General features: G+C 42.6%; 1 protein-coding gene across 2 annotated transcripts in view; it reads left to right on the top strand.

The window, feature by feature from the left end:
* Positions 1-1129: 1129 nt before the first annotated feature.
* GRIP1 (glutamate receptor interacting protein 1) overlaps positions 1130-20256 on the top strand; it is a 511398-nt gene continuing 492271 nt past the window's right edge. For both annotated transcript variants that reach the window (XM_024208047.3, XM_024208049.3), the window contains exon 1: positions 1130-1172. The gene's annotated coding sequence lies outside the window, so the exon portion shown is untranslated. The remainder of the gene's footprint in view (positions 1173-20256) is intronic.

Below are 20256 nucleotides of genomic sequence, written 5' to 3'. Positions count from 1 at the left end.
TCATTACCTCTGAAGCACCTGGCACTGGCCATGGTTGGAAGCCAGGACACTGGGCTAGATGGACCATTGGTCTGACCCAGTATGGCTGTTCTTATATTATTCTAGCAAGAAATCTCCTCTCCCAAACCCACCTGTTTTGAAAGTGATCAAGTTATTTCATGATTTATGCTGTCAGAACAGATTTAGACCCTCCCCCTCCCCCCTTGGAGACAATGTAAGATGAAACAGCTGTTTCAGTGGAGGAGGGGAATCTAGATGCAGACGGCCTCTTTCCATCCTAAAATGAATTTGATAATTGTTGCAGGCAGAAACAATGTCTTTAGATACATTTCCCATTACAAATGAGAAAGACCCAGTGCAGGACCCTTTGTTCAGCTGTGCCTGTAGTAGCTCCTTCTAAAAGGCCAAAATGGGCTGTAGGGGGATGTCTTGGCAAAGAGCAGTCCTGCCCTAAAGCTGCAGGAGTTTTCTGAGCTGCAGGCTCTTGTTGATCTGTTTGTAGCTGAACACTCATCCTCCACAGGAGCAGATTGATTGCCTCTACAGGCAAACCACCTGCCTTCTGAGTGGGCAGAAGTTGGTGCTTTGATAAATACTTTGGCCCCGGGTGACAAGGAAGCCAGGCGTGGGGCTACGGATTCGGGGTGCGCTGTTCCCCAAGACAATACTCCGCTCTGCCTGCAGGCGGAGGAGGGAGAGACCCGCGGCACTCGCCTCTTACCTGGAGGCCAAGCGGGGAGGTGCTGCCCTCCCCCGCCCTGCGCGGCGCCTGGTTCACACCCCCTCCCTGCCTGCCTTGCGGGGAGTCCGCTGGGGCCCCGCCGCCAGGACCCAGCGCCGCTCGTCGTCTCCATTGTGCGGCCGGCGGCGGAACGCAGAGGCGAGCGCCCTTCCCACCCCGCCCTGTCCCCGGCTGAACCCCCCCCCCCCACCCCCGTCCCCTCCTAGCTGCTCGCCCCCTCCCCTTCCCTCCCTGCCACAGCGAGGCTGCCGCTGCCCGGAGGAGCCGCCGAGTTCCCCCCGGAGTGCGGGAGGAGGAGGGGGCGCCGCCTCGCACTGCAATGTGCCGCCCGCCGCCGCAGCAGCAGCCGTGAGGAGCCGGGTGCGCGCGGGAACCATGCCAGGCTGGAAGAAGAACATCCCCACCTGCCTGCAAGCCGAGCCGGAGCGAGGTGAGCCCGCGGGGGCGGCGGGCTGGGACCGGCGCCTTGGGCAAGGGAAGGGGGGGGGAGCGGGGGCTGCAATGCCGCCGGGGCCTCCTGCTCTTCCTGCTTCCCCGGCAGGCAGCCGCGGAGCCCGGGCTCCGCCGGTCCGCTGCCTGGGCGGGTGCTGGGGGAGGGAGCGGAGAGCTGCTCCGGGAGCCGGGCACAAAGGGGGAGCGGGGGAGTGACAGGCATGGAGGCGCACCTAGAGCGCCGCGCAGGGGGCACGTTCCTCTGCTGCTGAGCTGCTAACTTTCCTGGCCAGGGCAGCGCTCCAGCTCCCGGATTTGTGGCTTCTCCCTCGGACCTCCCTCTCCGGCTGGCTGTGAGCGCGGGGGGCTCGCTGCCTCGCAGAGAGGCTTTGCAAACTTTCCTCGTGCTCTCCCTCTGGAGCCCGACCCCTGGCTGGCCCTGCGCGGGGGGGATTACAAAGTTGCCGAGGCGGTGTGATCAAAGAGAAACCCGGGAGGGGAGTGGAGGGGGTTTTAGATGGTATGCGTGAAATTCAATATCGGAGTGTTTTTCTAAAGGATGGCCCTGATTCGCTTCCTACTTACACCAGGGTAAATCGGAAGCAACCTCCTTAAGGCAATGGAGTTACACTGGTGAAAGCGGGGAAATCCGGTCCAATGGGTATAAAACTTGAATGCAGTCCTATGGGTAAAAGCTGCTGGCGTTTTCAGCGTCTCAGAGTTGCACAGGTACTGGATTGCAATTTAGGGCATGTCTACACGCAGAAAGTTGCACCAATGGAGCAGTATCTTCATGTAATTCTGAGAATGTTTGCAGAGGACTTGGCTTATTTTTTTCGGTGTCTTGCAGGTCACACATTTTATAAATTGCGATTCAAGAAGGTAAATTATAGGGTAACTTTTAAAACGAAGCCTCTGCCTGCTTTTGTGCAAACAGCAGCCGTTTTATTCATGATCCTTACTGGTGATCGATGTATGTAACTTCTAGATTCTCAGCTGAATGTAAATTACAGATCGCACCTAGCTCTCGAGGAATGTGTGGAAGTGACTAGGGAGGAGTGGGTCTAAACGACTGGTCCTTAGAAATTATCAGAATTGCAGGACTTCAAAACTGTGTAAATTCTGAAAATGGGAAAAAATCCCGTGGTTTACTTTCAGAGTGGATGATGGCATCTTAAGTATTCATACAGTTTTAATAACATTGGGGAAAAAATTGCAAATCCCATTAAGAAAACTTTAAGGAGATCAACAAGGGATTGTAGCAACGTTCTCAAATAAAACCTTTATAGTGCAGGATTATTTGGTTAAAGTTAAATCCTGTTACAAAATGATGGATTTGGTGTTTTCTGGTCACTTTTCAAAACCAACAATGCTTTGATTTCATTTTATGTGAAATAAAACAACAACTTTGTCATTGTAACTGCAAAAACAAGTTCTGTCACCAGGGATTACTTTGTCACTGCTTTATGGAAGGATTATGCATATAAAGAAAAAATCCAGTAAAATATTAACATTTGGGAATTTTAGACTACCTATTTCATTATTATATGTAAAAAGTTGTAAGTTTTTGATATACCACTTGTTAATCAAGTTTCAATGTACAGTCGCATATACTCCTCTAGATGGTAGAGGAGGTCTTTGGTTTTCCTATATACTAATGAGCCAGGGAATTTATTTCTTTTGACTGTTATCTTATTGGATACATCTATGTATTGCTAAGAAGGAACCTAGAAAATATTCAAAGTGAGATTGTATGATCTGCTCTAAGGAAGAGACTTCTGGTCTCAGGCTGGATAGTGAAGTTTGTTTCAGAAGTGTTGTGTGTGTTGTAAGTCACTAAAGTAGTGAAGAGGACAATGTACAGTAATTAAAAAGGATAATTGAAATGTTAGTTTCTCATGGTTGAAATGAATACTATTCTCATGTTATGTTAATGTAATACACCTCTACCCCGATATAACGCGACCTGATATAACACGAATTTGGGTTTAACGCGGTAAAGCAGTGCTGGGGGGGGGGGAAGGGCGGATCAAAGCAAGTTCGATATAATGCAGTTTCACCTATAATGCGGTAAGATTTTTTTTTTTTTTTTTGGCTCCCGAGGACAGCCTTATATCGGGGTAGAGGTGTACATTATTACATGTGTATGCTAAACTCTAGATGCATATTTTTGACATGAGTAAACGTGTATGGTGCTGTGTTCTGGAAAAACACAGAAATGAGTAGATGATTGAACTGTCACAATATGCTAGCTGTTTCTTAGAAATGTGGGAACTTTTATTACAGAATAAAATTGAATTTCATATTGACTCTTAAGGAATATTTCATAAATACATATGTACTTGATTTTGACTTGTATTATATATGTTCCTGTATTTGATCCTTTTTAATACTTTCCCTGTTAGTGGGGTGGGAGGGGGAAAGCTAGTCTTAGTCTTGATGCTTTTCTTTGATCATCAGTAGGTTTGGACACAGGTTTTTAATGTTCTGTATAATTCAACACAAAAAGATCCATTAACTTTGAGTTAAGGTTGCTAAATGGCATATTTCTATAAAGCAAACCACAACAAGCAAGGGAAAAACAGCAACAGTTAAGTCATTCTACGGCCCATCTGTACTCTTCCCATCAGTTCCCCTTTTCAACAACCTCAACTACTTTTCATCAAGTTTCTACTGGTAAATCCTTAAGGGACCTAAGTTTCTGCTGGTGGCCATATGCAAAGCCGCCTAAGTAAGTCCTGATGCCACTGAGCAGCTTGGTGTTACTCCTGAGGGAATTCTGCACCAAAAAAATAAAAATTATGTGCATAATATTTTAAAATTCTGCAAAATTTTGCAAAGGTTTCTTGTCAGTAAATAAATGTGGCCCCACATGGCAGTGGGGAACATAGGCCAGTGTGTGGGGTGAGAGGTTTCTGTGTGGGGCAGTCTGGGTGCAGGCGGCTCAGTGAGAGATCTGGATGCACAGGGGCTTGTTGTGGGGGTTCCGGGTGCAGGGGCAATGAGACTCTGCAAGGGATCCAGGTGAAGGTGGTTGGGGCTCAGCAGGGAGGTCTGGGTGTGGGGGACTTAGAGGGAGGGTCCAGGTGCTGGGGGAGTGGGCCTTGATGGGGGTACAGGTGCAGCTGGTTGGGGCTCATCAGGGTGGGAGTTTGGGCGTGGGGAGCTCGTTGGGGAGGGGCCCAGGTGTTGGGAGATAGGGCTTGTCAGGGTGAGGGTTCGATGGGCCTTCTTAACGGGGGAGTCCCAGCTGCTGCCAAGAGGACGGCGCATGCTGCACTTCTGCTTCCCTCCACGATTCCCCTCTCATCCCCCTCCCCTCACTCCTGCATTCCCCTCCCCCTGCCCTATTCCACCCTCCCTTCCTTCCCCACTGCCGCCTCCTCCCCACTCCCTCACCCCTCTTCCCTCATTTCCCCCACCCCCTCTTTACCCAGCCCCACTGTGGGCACTCACTGTTGCACAGAAAACAGGAAGGCTCCCAGCACATAGAAGGAGAGCACAACTGGCACTAGGACCCAGGAGGCAGCGTTCAACTACAGAATCAGGGGAGCCGAGACACAGCCTCCTTAAACTGGGCAGCTCTGTGCTTGCAGAAATGGGGGTGGGGTGGGGGCAGTGGCACGTAATCCCGTGTCCCCCCCATGCCTCATCTCTGTTTTGGGGGAGAGCAATGACCCCCGCCCGCCCAAACTGTGCCCAAGGCCTAGTGGCTTCCCTGTCATTTTCTACAGGGAAGCACAGGAATTCTGCGGGGGCGTTTTCTGTGGGCGTGTAGACCTGCAGAATTTCCCCAGGAGTATGGTGTGTAAGCCCCAGTGGGATTTTCAAATTAGGCATTCCCCATCTATCTTGCCTGCAGGGCCCAATCCATTAGGCATTCTTAGCGCATGCCTAAGCCACAGGGAGAAGAAAGTAGCAGTGGTCCACTTATAAGCTGTAGCCCAGTGGTTAGAGCACTCACCTGGGATGTGTGAAACCCAAGTTCAGATTGCTGCTCTTCCTGTTTTGGAGCAGGGATTTGAACCTGTCTGTCCTAGATAAGTGGCCTAGCCACTGGTTTACAGGTATTTTGGGGTATGTCTCTCTCAATCTCTCATGTTGAAGTTGTTCCTCTCTGTAGGAAATATGTAAATATTAATTGGGCCAGAGAGAGAGAGAGATGAGAAAAAACTCTAGCCAAGTCGTTCGCACACTCTCTCTTTTTCTGGCCCAGTGAATATTTAAGTATTTCCTACAGAGTGGAACAACTTCAATAGGAAAGATTGAGAGAGACCCACCCTATTTCCCCATGGTTAGGCCACTCATTCAGGTTCAGATCCCACTTCCAAATCAGGCAGAATGGGTATTTGAACCCAGGTCTCTCACATCCCTAGTAAGTGCTAACTGCTGAACTAGAGGATGTAAGGGCATTGTGACCACAACCATCTCTTCCCCCTGCCCCCCCCCCCCTTTTTTTTTTTTGCAAGAAAGGGGTGACTGGCTTAGGCATCTAATTGTAGGAGACGATTCATGGCTGTACATCTGAAGCAGAGATAAGTACGTAATTACCTTTGTGGGGCAGGGCTCCTCACCGTTTCCTACTGGCTAGTTTAGACAGGTCCCTACTCAGTGTGCTGACTTTTGAGAGTCCCATTCTTAGGCACCTAACTCTCCATATGCATTGTATATGGAGTCTGGGTGTCTAAGTCAGAGCTGAGGATTCCACTGGATGGCAGGGCACCTGAAGTCAGGCATTGCAATACTGAGCCTAAGTTTCCCCCCCCCCCCCACCTCCTTGCACCTTCTTTCGTGGCTCTAGCCCTTGTTTGTTTCTGACCCAGTTCTCTATTTGTAAAATGGGGATGATACTTCCTTTCTCATAGATTCCAGTATCAGAAGGGACCATGGTGATCACCCAGTCTGATCTGTATAAAACAGGCCATAGAACTTGAAACCCAAATAATTCCTAGAGCATAGCTGTTAGAAAAGCATCCAATTTTGATTTAAAAATTATCAGTGATGGAGCATCCACTGTCTTGTCTATTCAGATTGTAAGCTCATTGGGCCAGGGACTTTCTCACAAGAACATAAGGATGGCCATACTAGGTCAGACCAATGGTCCATCTAGCCTAGTATCCTGGCTTCTGACAGTGGCCAGTGCCAGATGCTTCAGGGGGAATGAACATAACAGGGCAATTTATTTATTTAACATTGAATTTCATCTGCCATTTTGTTGCCCAGTCACCCAGCTTTGTGAGATCCCTGTGTAACTTTTCACAGTCAGGTTTGGACTTAACTATCTTGAGTAATTTTGTATTGTCTGCAAATTTTGCCACCTGACTGGTTACCCTTTTTTCCAGATCAGCTATGAATACGTTGAAGAGCACTGGTCCCAATGCAGATCTTTGGGGGACCCTGCTATTTACCTCTCCATTGTGAAAACTGACCATTTATTCCTACTCTGTTTCCTATATTTTAACCAGTTACTGATTCATGAGAGGACCTTCCCTCTTATCCCATGACTCCATACTTTGCTTAGATCCTTTGGCGTTGGACTTTGTCAAAGGCTTTCTGAATGTCCAGGTACACTATATCCCCTGGATCACCCTTATCCACATGTTTGTTGACCCCCTCAAATAATTCTAATAGGTCGGTGAGGCATTATTTCCCTTTACAAAGGCTGTGTTGACCCTTCCCCCAACATACTGTGTTCATCTGTGTTTGATAATTCTATTCTTTACTATAGTTTCAGCCAGTTTGCCTGGTATTGAAGTGTATGTACAGTGCCTAGCATAATGGGACCATCATCTCATTTGGGGGATTGTAGGGGCTGCCATAATACATATAATAAATAATGTTGTTTATATTGGTAGGTTATTTGGGCTAGCAAATTAAACTCCAATTTCCCAATGCCTTAATATCTCAATGCTTATTAGTTTATTGGTATGGATAAGAATTATTTCCTATTGAGATCTGATGTCTCCCATGCCCCTCCACTCTACAGTCTCTCTTGCCCCTTGGAGAGCTGCGTTCTTTCTCCATGTTCTCTTGTAGAATCTAGTTCCAGACAATGTTCTCTTAATTCTCTTCCATGTTTAGCTTTAACGATTGATGTGCGCATATCATATGCACATAGGTGTGGTGTTTTTTTTTTTTTGTTTTTTTTTTGGAAAGCTGAATGTAATAGGGAAGTAGGAGGCATGATGAGGAGTATGTTGAGGAGCAAGGATCTGGAGAGTTTGGGGAGCAATATACAGGAGTGGGGCATTAGGGGGTGTTAGGTGGGATCCTGTGATTATGGAGCCAAGGGATATGTGTTGATGTGGGTGGATGGGACTAGTAGGGCTGAATGGGGGGGAAATTGAATTTAAGGTAGGAGAAACATTATTGAGAGAAGTGTAACAGAGTTCCACTATGACGGACCACCTATGGCTTGTCAGAACACAAATCTTGTTTCCCCAGGCCCTTCCCCCCCTCAAGTCCTATAATTTTCTCCCATGATCTTACACACATTCCTTCTCACCCTCTCCTCAACATCCCTACTCAACACACAAGCTCCTCTTTATATGTAGCTGCCTGTTCATCTTTGGCTCCCCGTGGAACCTCTTTGGCTCCCCGTGGTGTGATATACTCGGGAAATCAAGGGTGTGTGGATAGGCAGGTTGTGGGAGCCATAGGGGTGATAGACATACAGTGAGGAGAGAAAAGCCTTGTTAGGAGAGTGGGAAGCTGTGTGACAGTCCTTGTATGTCAGTCCCAGTGCATCTGTGTTGAGGGATTAACTCTTAAAGGGCTTCCTGCTACTGTTGCTCTTGCTCTCCAGCACACCAATGCAGCAGTATTAGGGGAACATTCTGTGGGGAACCCTTCAAATGCTGTTGCATCAGTGCAGATACTCATCTCGTCCAGTACGCCAGAGGTGTAGTGCTGTAGGCCCAGAGTAACAAGCTGTGTCTGTGCCACGTCATTGGCTCTTTAAAAGTTCTCCATGGTGCTGCTACCTTGGTATGCTGAGGAACCTTACGAAGACTGATATCTTGATGCAAACACACCAGACTCTCACTACACCCCCAGATTCCCTGCTCAGCTGAGGAACCTCCTTGACCCCCCTCTGCACATGTCTTGTATATCTGTACTTGCCCTCTTCTGGCACAATTATGGCAATGCCATAATTCCTGCTGCTCAGACTGTCTCCTTGGCTCACTGGAGTTATGTACAGAGAGCATAGATGCTGAGTCAGGGATACGCAGGTCAGAAGAGTTTGATGAAAACAAAATTTTAATGGAAATTTGTTTTGACTTAAAATAAAGTAACTGAGTTTTGCCAAGGTTAGCTGATCAAATCTATCTATATTCTGAATGAAGAGAATAAGTTTGTGTTTAAGTTTAAAGTTTCAAAGAATACCGATGAGGTAGGGTGTATGTATGTATGTGTGGCGGGGGGTGGATGGGAGGGAGGGAGTGATGCAGGACTTTTGGATGTTTATTTAGAAGATCTAAAGCAAAGTGAGAAAAACAAATTAACATTTAAAAATTCTCCTTTTTTGAAATGTCTTTCCTGCAAAAGTTGGTAAATATTTTTCTTTATAAATTGTATAGAGCATTCACTTGGCCTCTGGAGAATTATTGTGCTAAATCTAGAGACTAAATCCAGTAAATTAAAATGTGAAAGAGGGATTTTAGTCTTGTTTAAGTACAAATTGCAACATATCCTTAAACTATGGAGTTGGTACTGCTGCCTCCATAATTTAATACCATAATGAAACAGCATCTGTAGTGACTGGTCTTTCTTGGATTCCACTACTATTCATACCATGAATGAGCTTCCTCTTTTAGAGAACTGGAATTATGCTCTATGTTGAGTAATGAAACTAACATATGGCTGTTGTGGTAAACCTTGTCACTTCAGAAATGACATGTGAAGACTCACCAGTGTAAGATGATGTATCATTAAAATTCAGGGCACACTTTCCCCAGTTTTTCTGTCTAAGCTACTAAACCAAATCAATTTATAAAACTCTTTCTTAGGTGACATTTGAGCAAATACTTTGAGAAAAACATTTCTGAAATTCATACTTCCAATCAAGTTAAATTAAATAAATAAAAACATTTTATGGGACTCCAGTGTCAGCTTCATAGCTGATCAAGTTTAACAGGAATGTTTAACAAATAACATAAGAATGGCCATAGTCAGACCAAAGGTCCATCTAGCCCAGTATCCTGTCTTCCGACAGTGGCCAATGCCAGGTGCCCCAGGGGGAATGAACAGAACAGGTAATCATCAAGTGATCCATCGGCTTGTCTTGTGTGTTCCCTGCAGAACTGCTTGGTATCCCTTAGTAGTGTATACACATAGTTTAAAAATGTATTTATTTTGGTCTGTATAAAATGAGCACCTATTCTTAGCTCCATGAATTTTTGACAGGTTAAATATATAGTTGTCATAATTGACTCCCACAGTCTTGCCCCACTAACCAACACGGTGCTCAGTAACAGAAAAAACAAGAGACAATAACCCCTTTCTTTTCCCCTGCTGCTCCGCGAAGACAGAAAAAATAGATTTTGCAGCTTGGCTTGAAGGTCAACAAAATCTGCATGAAGGAAGAAATCCAAGTCCCAAAACTGGCAGGCCCTCATGACAACAATCCCTTGTTTGTTAAACTGGGGATTGCTCCATCTTGAGCATTTCTCCCTGAGCAATAATGCCAGTTACAATCTCTCAGATGATAAATTTCTTAAGTCTTTTGTGGCTCTGTAGGTCAAGGTGTTGGGTTTGAAGTCTACCCAGAAGCCTATGGGCAGCAAGTGCAGATTAGAGCAGTGGTGTAATACAATAAGATCGACTGCTTTAAAAATCAGGCTACATGCTTTGCACTACCTCAGTTTCTGGATGATTTTAAAATGTAATCTCATGCAAAGCATGTTGCAGTAGTCTAATCTTGAGGTGAGAAAGGAACGGATGACAAGGATTATATCTGAAAGAATATCTCTTAGCCATATATAAAAAAGAGAAAGCTGGCTTGGCTGTAGTTGCCACCTGAAAACTTAACCTGACCCCTAATTTGCAAATTTAAACAACAAAACGCAGACACTATCTTTGGCACATCTTCTGATTGCTTTTCCCAGCCAACCAACATTTCAGTTTGATTGAATTGTTTCTCCGACAGCTAGTCCTCATCCATGCCTTAATCTTAACCAAATACCGGGAAGGGCCAAGACTACTCCAGCTAGCTAGCATGAGATGGAGATTAAAAAGCTGGGTGTCATCAGCATACATTGCCACACATGTCTTGTCACTAATCCTCCCAACAGCTACACATTAAACAAGATGGGACCTTGTGGAATCCCACACAAGAATGCCTTCAGGGCAGCAAGAACAATTTCTCCCAATCATCCTTGTAGCACGAGAAGAAAAGAGCCATACAAGAGCAAACCCCAACCACCTCCCCTGTGATCTGATGCAGCCAAATCAAAGGCACCTCCTGAACAACAGTGGTTTGAGCATTGGCCTGCTTAAACCCAGGGTTGTGAGTTCAATCCTTGAGGGGGCCATTTGGGGATTTAGTACAGGATTGGTCCGGCTTTGAGCAGGGGGTTGGACTAGATGACCTCCTGAGGTCCCTTCCAACCCTGATATTCTATGATTCTATGATTGCCAGAACATGTACTTAATAACATTTTTTTCAAAACTTCTGATTGTGCACTTTTTTTAGTGAACTTTAATTAATCATGATGCCTGTATAATGTAGCACTTTCTTCAAAACTTTAGCGCCAGCTTTATTACTTTTTATTTGTATTACCTGTGCAGCCAGAGACATCAATTGGTTTGAGGTTCTGTTAGGTGCTGCATGAATATGCAGTAAGAGATGGTTTCCTGTCCCGAAGACCTTACATTGTGATTTAAAACAAGACAATAAGTGCCAAGTGGATGTAACAAATGAGGGGAGGATGAGTGCAACAGTGACTGGAACATGTGGTTATGTGGATTAACTGTCAGTCCAATTTTCAGGTTTCAAGCCTTTTTTTTTTTAGGATACAAATTAACAAGATATAAATTATATAACTAGTCCCTTTACAATTGTACTCAAGAGTCCAGTTGTCCATGGTTCAAGATTTTTTTTTTTAAGCCTCTTCTGCTAGCCGGAGCTTATTGGTGAGAATTATTTTTTGCATTGGTGAATTATTTTTAACTGGTGAAAAATGAAGTATACATATTATTTGGTAGGAGCTGATAGCGTGCCCAATACACTGTCAGAAACAGTCCCTCTCTATGGAGTAAAATGGGCAAAAACGGTATTGGGACATCCTTTCTGCACCTGAATTTTTCTTATTCTTGGAATGAATAAGCAGGCTGCATTTTCTCTTTAAAGAGAACCTACTTTAAAAATAAGAGAGATTAAAATGTAAGGAATTCTTGAAACAGACTTACTGTTTAAAAACAGAATCACAATTTACCATCACATTCAGTCAGCTTTGTATGGTAAATACTATAGCAACAGATGCCTCCTTTAAAGATTGGTTATATATGAAGTGGTGTAACCTTTCCAGCTCTTACAGATAAATGGCACCTTTTAATTTATCTTCGTCAAGGTGGACTTGCATCTCAATTAGTTTATATTGTAGGTGCTTGAATAAAACAATAAGTCTTTGGAATTTAAAGGGACATCATCAGCTTAAACTTTTTGCATACGGGCTTTTTTCATGCAGCATTTTAAGCAATAGGTAAATTGCAACACCTCTCCCATTGTGTTTCCTTCCTTCCTTTCCTCCCCGAAATTGGCAGAGGGATTCAGGCAGGTGTGTGACCTGAAACTACTTTGAATTTCTTTTTTTAAATTAATTATATTTTGGATTGACACTGTCCTTTAATACTATTCAAATGTGTGCCTACACTTGAACCCAGAGGATATATTTTAGCGTAGACAAGAAATGTATGTATATGATTCTCATGAATGAGATCTTGAATGGTAGCAGCTGCCAGAGGATACTGGGAGCAGGAACTGGCTATGGTCACTGTATGCTTTCTCTCACTCTAATAGGCACCATTTGATCAGCTGTTTCTTCTCTCCTTTCCCTCCCACACTGTGCCCAACTCCCTTAGCAGGATGATGGAAAGCACATTAGGTCAGCAAGGATAAAGCAGCCTCTGTCTGGGATAGCTGTGTTTTGTGAGGGAACTAATTTATAGGAAATTGGGAAAATACATAATAATTCATGTACCTTTGACTTGTTTGTCTTGTCTATTTAGATTGTAAGCTCAGCGCGTCAAGGAGTGTGTACTATGTGTTTGTATAGCACATCATGCAGTGGAGCCCTGATCCTGACTGGGTACTACTGCAGTACAAATAAATAAATTTTGTATTCTTTAACTGTCAGCTTTTTAAATTGGGGAAGGGTTGGCCTCTTCATGGAGCTTGTATATTTCTCTGTCATCACCAAGCATTAGGAAGTAAGAATGGACAAGGTATAGGCAATCTTGGTCATCACTAGCTGGTTGAGAAATTGCTGGCATCTGGACTTAGCAAGCATAATTATAAGTGCAATGGATTGACTATTCTGCTAAAACGTCGTTATCCATCTGTCTTCTTGATATCTGTGCATAAACCATGGGCAAATAGCAAAGCAAAGGATCTAATTTTGTCCTCGTTTGCACAAACCTCTTGTTGATGTCAGTGGGATATGTCCAGATACAGTGAGGGCAGTATTGGGACCAATGTTTAAGGTAAGGTTATTCTTCTGGAGTAATCAGATCATTTTGTTACTCAATGAAGAATTAACTTCAATGATAAAATGTGTGTAAGTAAAGCATCTGTACTTTTATGTAAGGAATGGATTATTTACACGATAGCTTGAATAAGAGATCAATTTGAGGATTTACGATATAGTAATTTGGTCTATTAGAGAGAAACTATACTGGTAATCACATGGAAAATATTGCCACAGAATCAGAGCTAAATGCACTGTTGGTAGAAGGTGGGTTTAACTCCATTGACTCGTGTGGGGATCTGTTTGCTTATTCCAGCACTGAATTAGGGCGAGTCTCTTGTTGCCTCTTGCAGTGGAGTCAGTTCCTTATATTGTACCAAGATCTCTTTCTGAAAAGGACAAGAGAACTGTTAGCAAACTACATTGCCTTCACGTCTCTTCCTGCCAGATTTGTGCCTCTTATTTTTTGTTTTTCTGGCATATTTGTAGATCGCGTGATATCCTGTGTGTTGGTTAAGGAGACTTAGGCATACAACCAGATAATATATTCAAGGAACTTTTCATAGTTATTTGAGGAGTACATCGTTATTAACAACTCTAAGCAGTTTACCGCCTCCCCCAAACCCCGCCCCCAACCACACCAATAGTATATAAGATACAAGTTTTGACTATGTTTTGTTATAGAAGTTTGTACGTGTACTGTGATCTGGTAGAACCAGTAGAATTAATACTTTGTATTACACAAACACATTTTGAAATTAGAATTTGTAGTCCATTTAACTCTCCATGTTGTTCACTTGGAGACTGATAAGTCTGTTTACAAACTGTGCAGGAGCTAGATAAACGTCCAGGATTTGCAATTCAGCAGTAGAACAATTGGTTAAATGTATATGGGTGTCGGGATGGAGGAGGGACAATCCAACTGATCAGCTAATAGTATAATTTGGTAGCTTTAAATTTGGGGCTTTTGTGTTTCAGTATCTTATTTGACAAATTAGAGTATATTTACCAGTAAGTAAACACTTACATCTAAAGCATGTCTGAGATTGTCTTGTTCTCTTGAGTGTTGCAATTTAGTATGAAGTTGTATTGATGACTGTAATTTTCATGGGTAAGATTGGGAAAATATAGGTGGTGCTACTTTCTCAAGCTCTGCCCATCCATGATGCCAAAATGAAACACCACTTAGATTCTAAAAGTCTTCATAATTGTCCCTCTTCTTCCTTTCATACTTTGATTAGCAGTGACAAAGTTAACAACGTTGTCATAATTTGGCTTGAGGGGAGAGTTCATGTCTCTCTGAGCTATTGCCTAAGGCTGTCTGTACATTCAGGCAGACATCACTGCCTGGGTTTATGTTAATCTTCAATACGCAAACCCTATTTTAACAACCATTAGAGGGATAGACTTGACTATATTTTTTTTTTTTTAAAGAAAGTGTAGATTCTTGAACACAAGATGGAAGCCACCAGGGTAAAGTTTTGGGTCTGTATGCAACCCAGCCCAATCTAACCAATGATTATTGTCATGGAGTAGAGCTATAGGCAGCCATGCCTAGTGGTCGGAGCCAGAGACAGGATCTGAGCAAGGCTGGGAAAAAGGCAGGCACAGGAGTGGTTGCAGCTTTGGGCACAAGCATTGAGCAGCTGCAGCCCTGATGCTGTTGCTGGGCTTAAGAGCAGGCTTGGTGATGCCTCTCAGCCAATTGGGGTCTGGTCAATCAGGTTGTACATCTGTTAGATCAGTTAGCTGGTCCCAAGCTTGACTGCAGGCCCTGATTGCTGGTAGTTAGGATGTAGGACAAACGTGGGCTTTCAGGTCAAGGAAATGCAAATAAATCTGGACCTTAATTTTGGTGGTAAATACGTTGGTTCAAACTTCAAAAGACTAAAGCCTATGTAAGTCTATTTAATGGCCTTTTTGGCTTGTGGGATATGTGCATGCATGTGTGGATACATACTCCCTATGTTCTTTCTCTATATAATTTTAAAATGAAAAGCAACTCCTTTACAGTTGAATTGTGGTGTACTAGACAATGTGAAAAACGTGTCTTAGTATGTTTCTTGCCCTTGACATCACATTGCATTTGACATCTTCTCCTCTTCTTGCACTCCTTGCTCTATTCTTCATGATCTTTTCGGAGTTGACAGTATTTTTTTCTGACAGACCTCTTTTTGTAACTAGATGTGTTTGATGGTTTTCTATGGCATAGATGCAAATCAGTAAAACAAATAATAGCCTGATAGGCCCTGTTTCTCAAAATCATACAACTCCTTCATGTTTAGGCTAATACTCTAGAGAAATGAATTAAAAAGTAGTCTTTAATTTACTTGTTTAATGTGTCTTTTTATTATTTAATAGTAAATGCATACACTAATTATAAACAATCTGTTCCTTGCAATTTTTAATTTTGCTTCCAGTCTTCCAATTATTAAAACTGAAGTCTAATATATTTACGTGGAACGTGTGTTGTAAAAAAATGTTGAATGTCAGTTGGTGAATGGGAAAGCATTTCTGAATTTTATGCAATTACATGTATATATTATCTTTTTTGCAAAACATGTTTTATAATCCGTTACATAGAATATATAATGTACTTTTGGCTAGATTATTCCTATGTAACATGAGCCGACAAAATCATTTTAATGTAAATATAGGCTTGCAAGTTTAGTATTTTGAAGTTTAAATTTGACCTACCCTAAAAATATAGTAATATGATTAATATTTTCTCGATTCTATTTTTAAATTTTTTTGCTGCATGCTGTCACTGAAAATATTGCTGATAAAGATCCAGTCCTGCAATCACTTGCACATATGTTTAACTTTACTACTGAGACAAGGAGGGTGAGGTAATATCTTTCATTGGACCAACTTCTGTTGGTGAGAAACAAGTTTTTTTGAGTTTATAGAGAGCTTGAGTTTACAGGTCTCATTAGAGTACTCATAGTAAAGTTAAACATGCACAAGTGTTTACAGGATGGGGCAAAACATTTTAACTGTGTTTAAAAATGTACCCACTGTTTTTGTAGACTTGGGATGTTCTGTGTGTTTCTGGTGGAGAATAGCAGAAGGAACACAGTCGAGCCCTGTCCCTGGAATTTTGCTGATATTATCAATCGTGGTAGTTCTTTTTTTTTTTTTTTTAAATGTAGTAAGCAAATCTGGGTGTATAATTTAAAAACTGAAATTATCCTACTTTCACAGGGATTCTCTTTGCAATCCATCAATGTTTTAATCCAGCATTTAAAAAACACCCACAAAATGGAAAAAAAGCTGACATGATTTATAGTATTGTTGCACAGACCTGTTTAAGTGGGATTGATCCAGCAATTTGCCAAGCACAGGGGTAGTCCAGCAAAGCTCTTAAACACATATATGTGTGTTTCTGGATTGTGACATGGTGCTCAACATTTTGTCAGGTTCAAGCTGTATGACAGGATAGGACACGCTGGGACTAGTTTGTTGTTAGTTTTAAATCTCCAGTATATTTTGGTTACATTTTCAGGTAGAGGTTAGGGCCCTGATCCAACTAACCTCTCAGAGCTCATGTGTAATTTTGAGCACGAGGAGTTCTTTTTGAAGTCGGTGTGCTTAAAGCCATGGACGAGCATAAGTGCTCTGCTAGATCAGGGGCTAGTTACATAAAGAAATAAACAGTTTGTTTCATGTTAGGATCGCTCTTGTCCGAGTGGCTGGCGGCCGGGGCTCTTGCTGTCAGCCTCACGCATGGCAGGGCTTCCGCTTTTTAGCCCCGAGTGGTTGGTGGCTGGGGCTCCCACTGTCAGCCCGCCCGGTGCATTAAAATATAATTGCAACAAAATGTCTGGTTATCAAAAAAATAAAAAAATGTTATGCCTGCTAATAACACTTGAGTGTTTTGTTTATTTAAAAGTTGCTGGAACAATATAAATAGGTCTTCTCTGTCTTCCAAATTAACACAATTAATAAAGGGCCATTATTACTTTTCTGCGATTTTCCATGTTTTGTCCACAACTCAGCTGCAATTATTTGAAAATCATCCGTGATTTAAGTAGGGCCTTAGATATAGCTATCTAGATAGATATAGTGGGTGAGAGGAAAGGCAGGGAGGTAAAAAGGAATGAAAATATCTTTAAACTTTTACCTTAGAAAAAACGAGAGAATTTTTTATGAATGAAAAGCCTATTTTCAAGAAAGGCATGTTTTAAATATTACTTGGTGTCTCTTTTTAGTTATTCCTTGTTTACGCTGTAAGAAAAAAGTGAAAAATATTTAACTGTTAGTCAAAAATACTTTTAAAAAATATTTTAAATTAAACTTCTTGTGTTGTGAGTGACGGACATGTGTCACAAACATACATTAAATGATAAAGTAACACATAGACAGAATTTCATCACCTTGGGCAACAAACATATTACTGAGAATGAGTCTGAGATTTCAGTGTGCTTTAGTGGTGCCTAATCATCAGTAATCAGACACAAGCTTTTAGAAGTCATTATCTAGTTAGCAAAGGGAGAATTTTTTGGGCAGGATGTAGGACCCTCTCGAAAATTAAAAGCTCTAGATCTGGAACAAACCCTAAATTTTAAGTTTGGGTTCCATTTGGTTCTTATAAAACACAAGCTTTGGTTTGCTATTCAGTAAAACCTCAGAGTTACAAACACCTCTGGAGTGGAGGTAGTTCGTAACTCTGAAATGTTTGTAACTCTGAACGAAATATTACGGTTGTTCTTTCAAAAGTTTATAGCTGAACATTGATTTAATACAGCTTTGAAACTTCACTATGCAGAAGAAAAATACTATTTTTAACCATCTTAATTTAAATGAAACAGGAACAGTTTCCTTACCTTGTCAAATTTTTAAAAAAACTTGCCCTTTATTTTTTTTTTAGTAGTTTATGTTTAACTGTACTGTACAGTATTTGCTTTTTTTTGGTCTCTACTACTTGATTGCGTACTTCCGGTTTCAAATGAAGTGTGTAGTTGACTGGTCAATTTGTAACTCTGGTGTTTGTAACTCGGAGATTCTATGTATTTTTTTTTTTATGTATTCCCTTGATCAGTCTAGAAATTGGACAGACGTTAGTATTAAATAATTAGGGCGAAGTCTTGGCCCCTTTGAAGTTAATTGGCGTTTTATCATTGTCGTCAATGGAGCCAAGATTTCACCCAAAATCTCTATTGTCATAAATCAGGATTCCATTTCATGAACATTTTATCTGGAAAGGACTGCACTTTTTACTTCATCTTATGAGTTAACGCATTTAATTACATGGTAGGAGAGGATCAAATGTTGGGGAGGGAAGTGCATAAGAAATTGGACTGAAGCTGGGAACTGGTGTGAGTAGAAGAATTGTGAAAGAAGAATAGGGCCAATGGAATCTAGTGCATTTAACTTCAAAAACAAAAGGTATGTAGGAGTTATTCACACTGTTAATTTGCTATATGTTGTCCCCCTTTGTCTATTGTCTTTTTTATTTTAGATGTTTTGTTCTTTGGGCACATTGTCTGTTTCTTCCTCTGTGTGGGAAGTGCTATAGCACCTAGTGGTGCTAATGCAATCTAATTGTATACAAATGATTTAAAGGAGGAAAAAACTATTAAAAATTGAAGCTGCTTGGTCCAAGATACCAACAGCACAGTCTAATAATAATTTATATTTATGTAGCATAGTTCAGTTTCTGAAACGTTTTATAAACATTATTAAGTAACCCTTGCTACAATAATGAGAGGTAGCTATTAGCTCATGGAGAAACTGAGACAGATAGTATGACTTGTGCAAGGTCATGGAGGAAGTCAGCAAGTTGAAATTGGAACTTGGGCGTTACTCAACTCTATCTTGTTCTCAAATCAGTAGAATACTGTTCTCAATCTGTGTCTAAGGGTATGTCTACACTACGAAATTAGGTCGAATTTATAGAAGCCGGTTTTATAGAAATCATTTTTATACAGTCGATTGTGTGTGTCCCCACATAAAATGCTCTAAGTGCATTAAGTCGGCGGACCGTGTCCACAGTACCGAGGCTAGCGTCGACTTCCGGAGCGTTGCACTGTGGGTAGCTATCCCACAGTTCTCGCAGTCTCCGCCGCCCATTGGAATTCTGGGTTGAGATCCCAATGCCTGATGAGGCAAAAACAGTGTCGCGGGGGATTCTGGGTACATGTCGTCAGGCCCTCCCCCTTCCTTGCTGTGAGCTATCTTCATTGTCTTCATCATCACCTTCCTCGTACCCCAAACCCGCTTCCCTGTTGCGTGATTCTCCATTGATGGAGTCAAAGCACACGGTTGGGGTAGTGGTGGCTGCACCCCCTAGCATGGTATGCAGCTCCGCGTAGAAGCGACATGTCTGCGGCTCTGCCCCGGACCTTCCGTTTGCCTCTCTGGCTTTGTGGTAGGCTTGCCTTAGCTCCTTAATTTTCACGCGGCACTGCTGTGCGTCCCTGTTATGGCCTCTGTCCTTCATGGCCTTTGAGACTTTTTCTAATATTTTGCCATTTCGTTTACTGCTACGGAGTTCAGCTAGCACTGATTCATCTCCCCATATGGCGAGCAGATCCCGTACCTCCCGTTCAGCCCATGCTGGAGCTCTGTTGCGATCCTGGGACTCCATCATGGTTACCTGTGCTGATGAGTTCTGCGTGGTCACTTGTGCTCTCCACGCTGGGCAAACAGGAAATGAAATTCAAAAGTTCGTGGGGCTTTTCCTGTCTACCTGGTCAGTGCATCTGAGTTGAGAGTGCAGTCCAGAGCGGTCACAATGAAGCACTCTGGGATAGCTCCCGGAGGCCAATACTGTCGAATTCCGTCCACACTACGCCAAATCCGACCCGCAAAGGCCGATTTCAGCGCTAATCCCCTCGTCGGAGGTGGAGTAAGGAAGCCGGTTTAAAGGGCCCTTTAAGTCGAAAAAAAGGGCTTCGTCGTGTGGATGTGTCCAGACTTAATTCGATTTAACGCTGCTAAATTTGACCTAAACTCGTAGTGTAGACCAGGCCTAAGTCCTTACGTCGGTAAGGTTTTCTATTCGCTGCTTCTGGGAAGGTATAGGTAGAGTAGAAGTGGAGGAATGGATGCCTTTTCCGAATAAAGTGGATAACAAGTGTTCCTGCCAAGGAAAAGCATTGGCATTTATCCTTAGGAACACAGAGTCAAGGTGAAGTCGAAAGTTGATTTGTAGAATCCAATACATTAGGCTTAAGACACATGAATGGCTCTGTGTGTTGGTCCTGCCTCTTCGCCAATCAAACATAAATATGATCACCAGACTTCCTAAATGCATCACACCATTAGCTGTGTTGAAGATGGAATCATATTAAGTCATGGAGAAGGCAGATGCAGAAGTAACAATATTTTGGAAAAAATAGGTTTTTGTGTGTGTGTGTGTGTGTGTGTGTGTGTGTGTGTGTGTGTGTGTGT

This window comes from Terrapene carolina, unplaced genomic scaffold (genome assembly GCF_002925995.2).
Source record: "Terrapene carolina triunguis isolate 2854851 unplaced genomic scaffold, T_m_triunguis-2.0 Scaffold68, whole genome shotgun sequence".
NCBI lineage: Eukaryota > Metazoa > Chordata > Testudines > Emydidae > Terrapene > Terrapene triunguis.
Note: the sequence above shows the minus strand (reverse complement) of the source record. Positions and strands in the feature narration are given on the sequence as shown.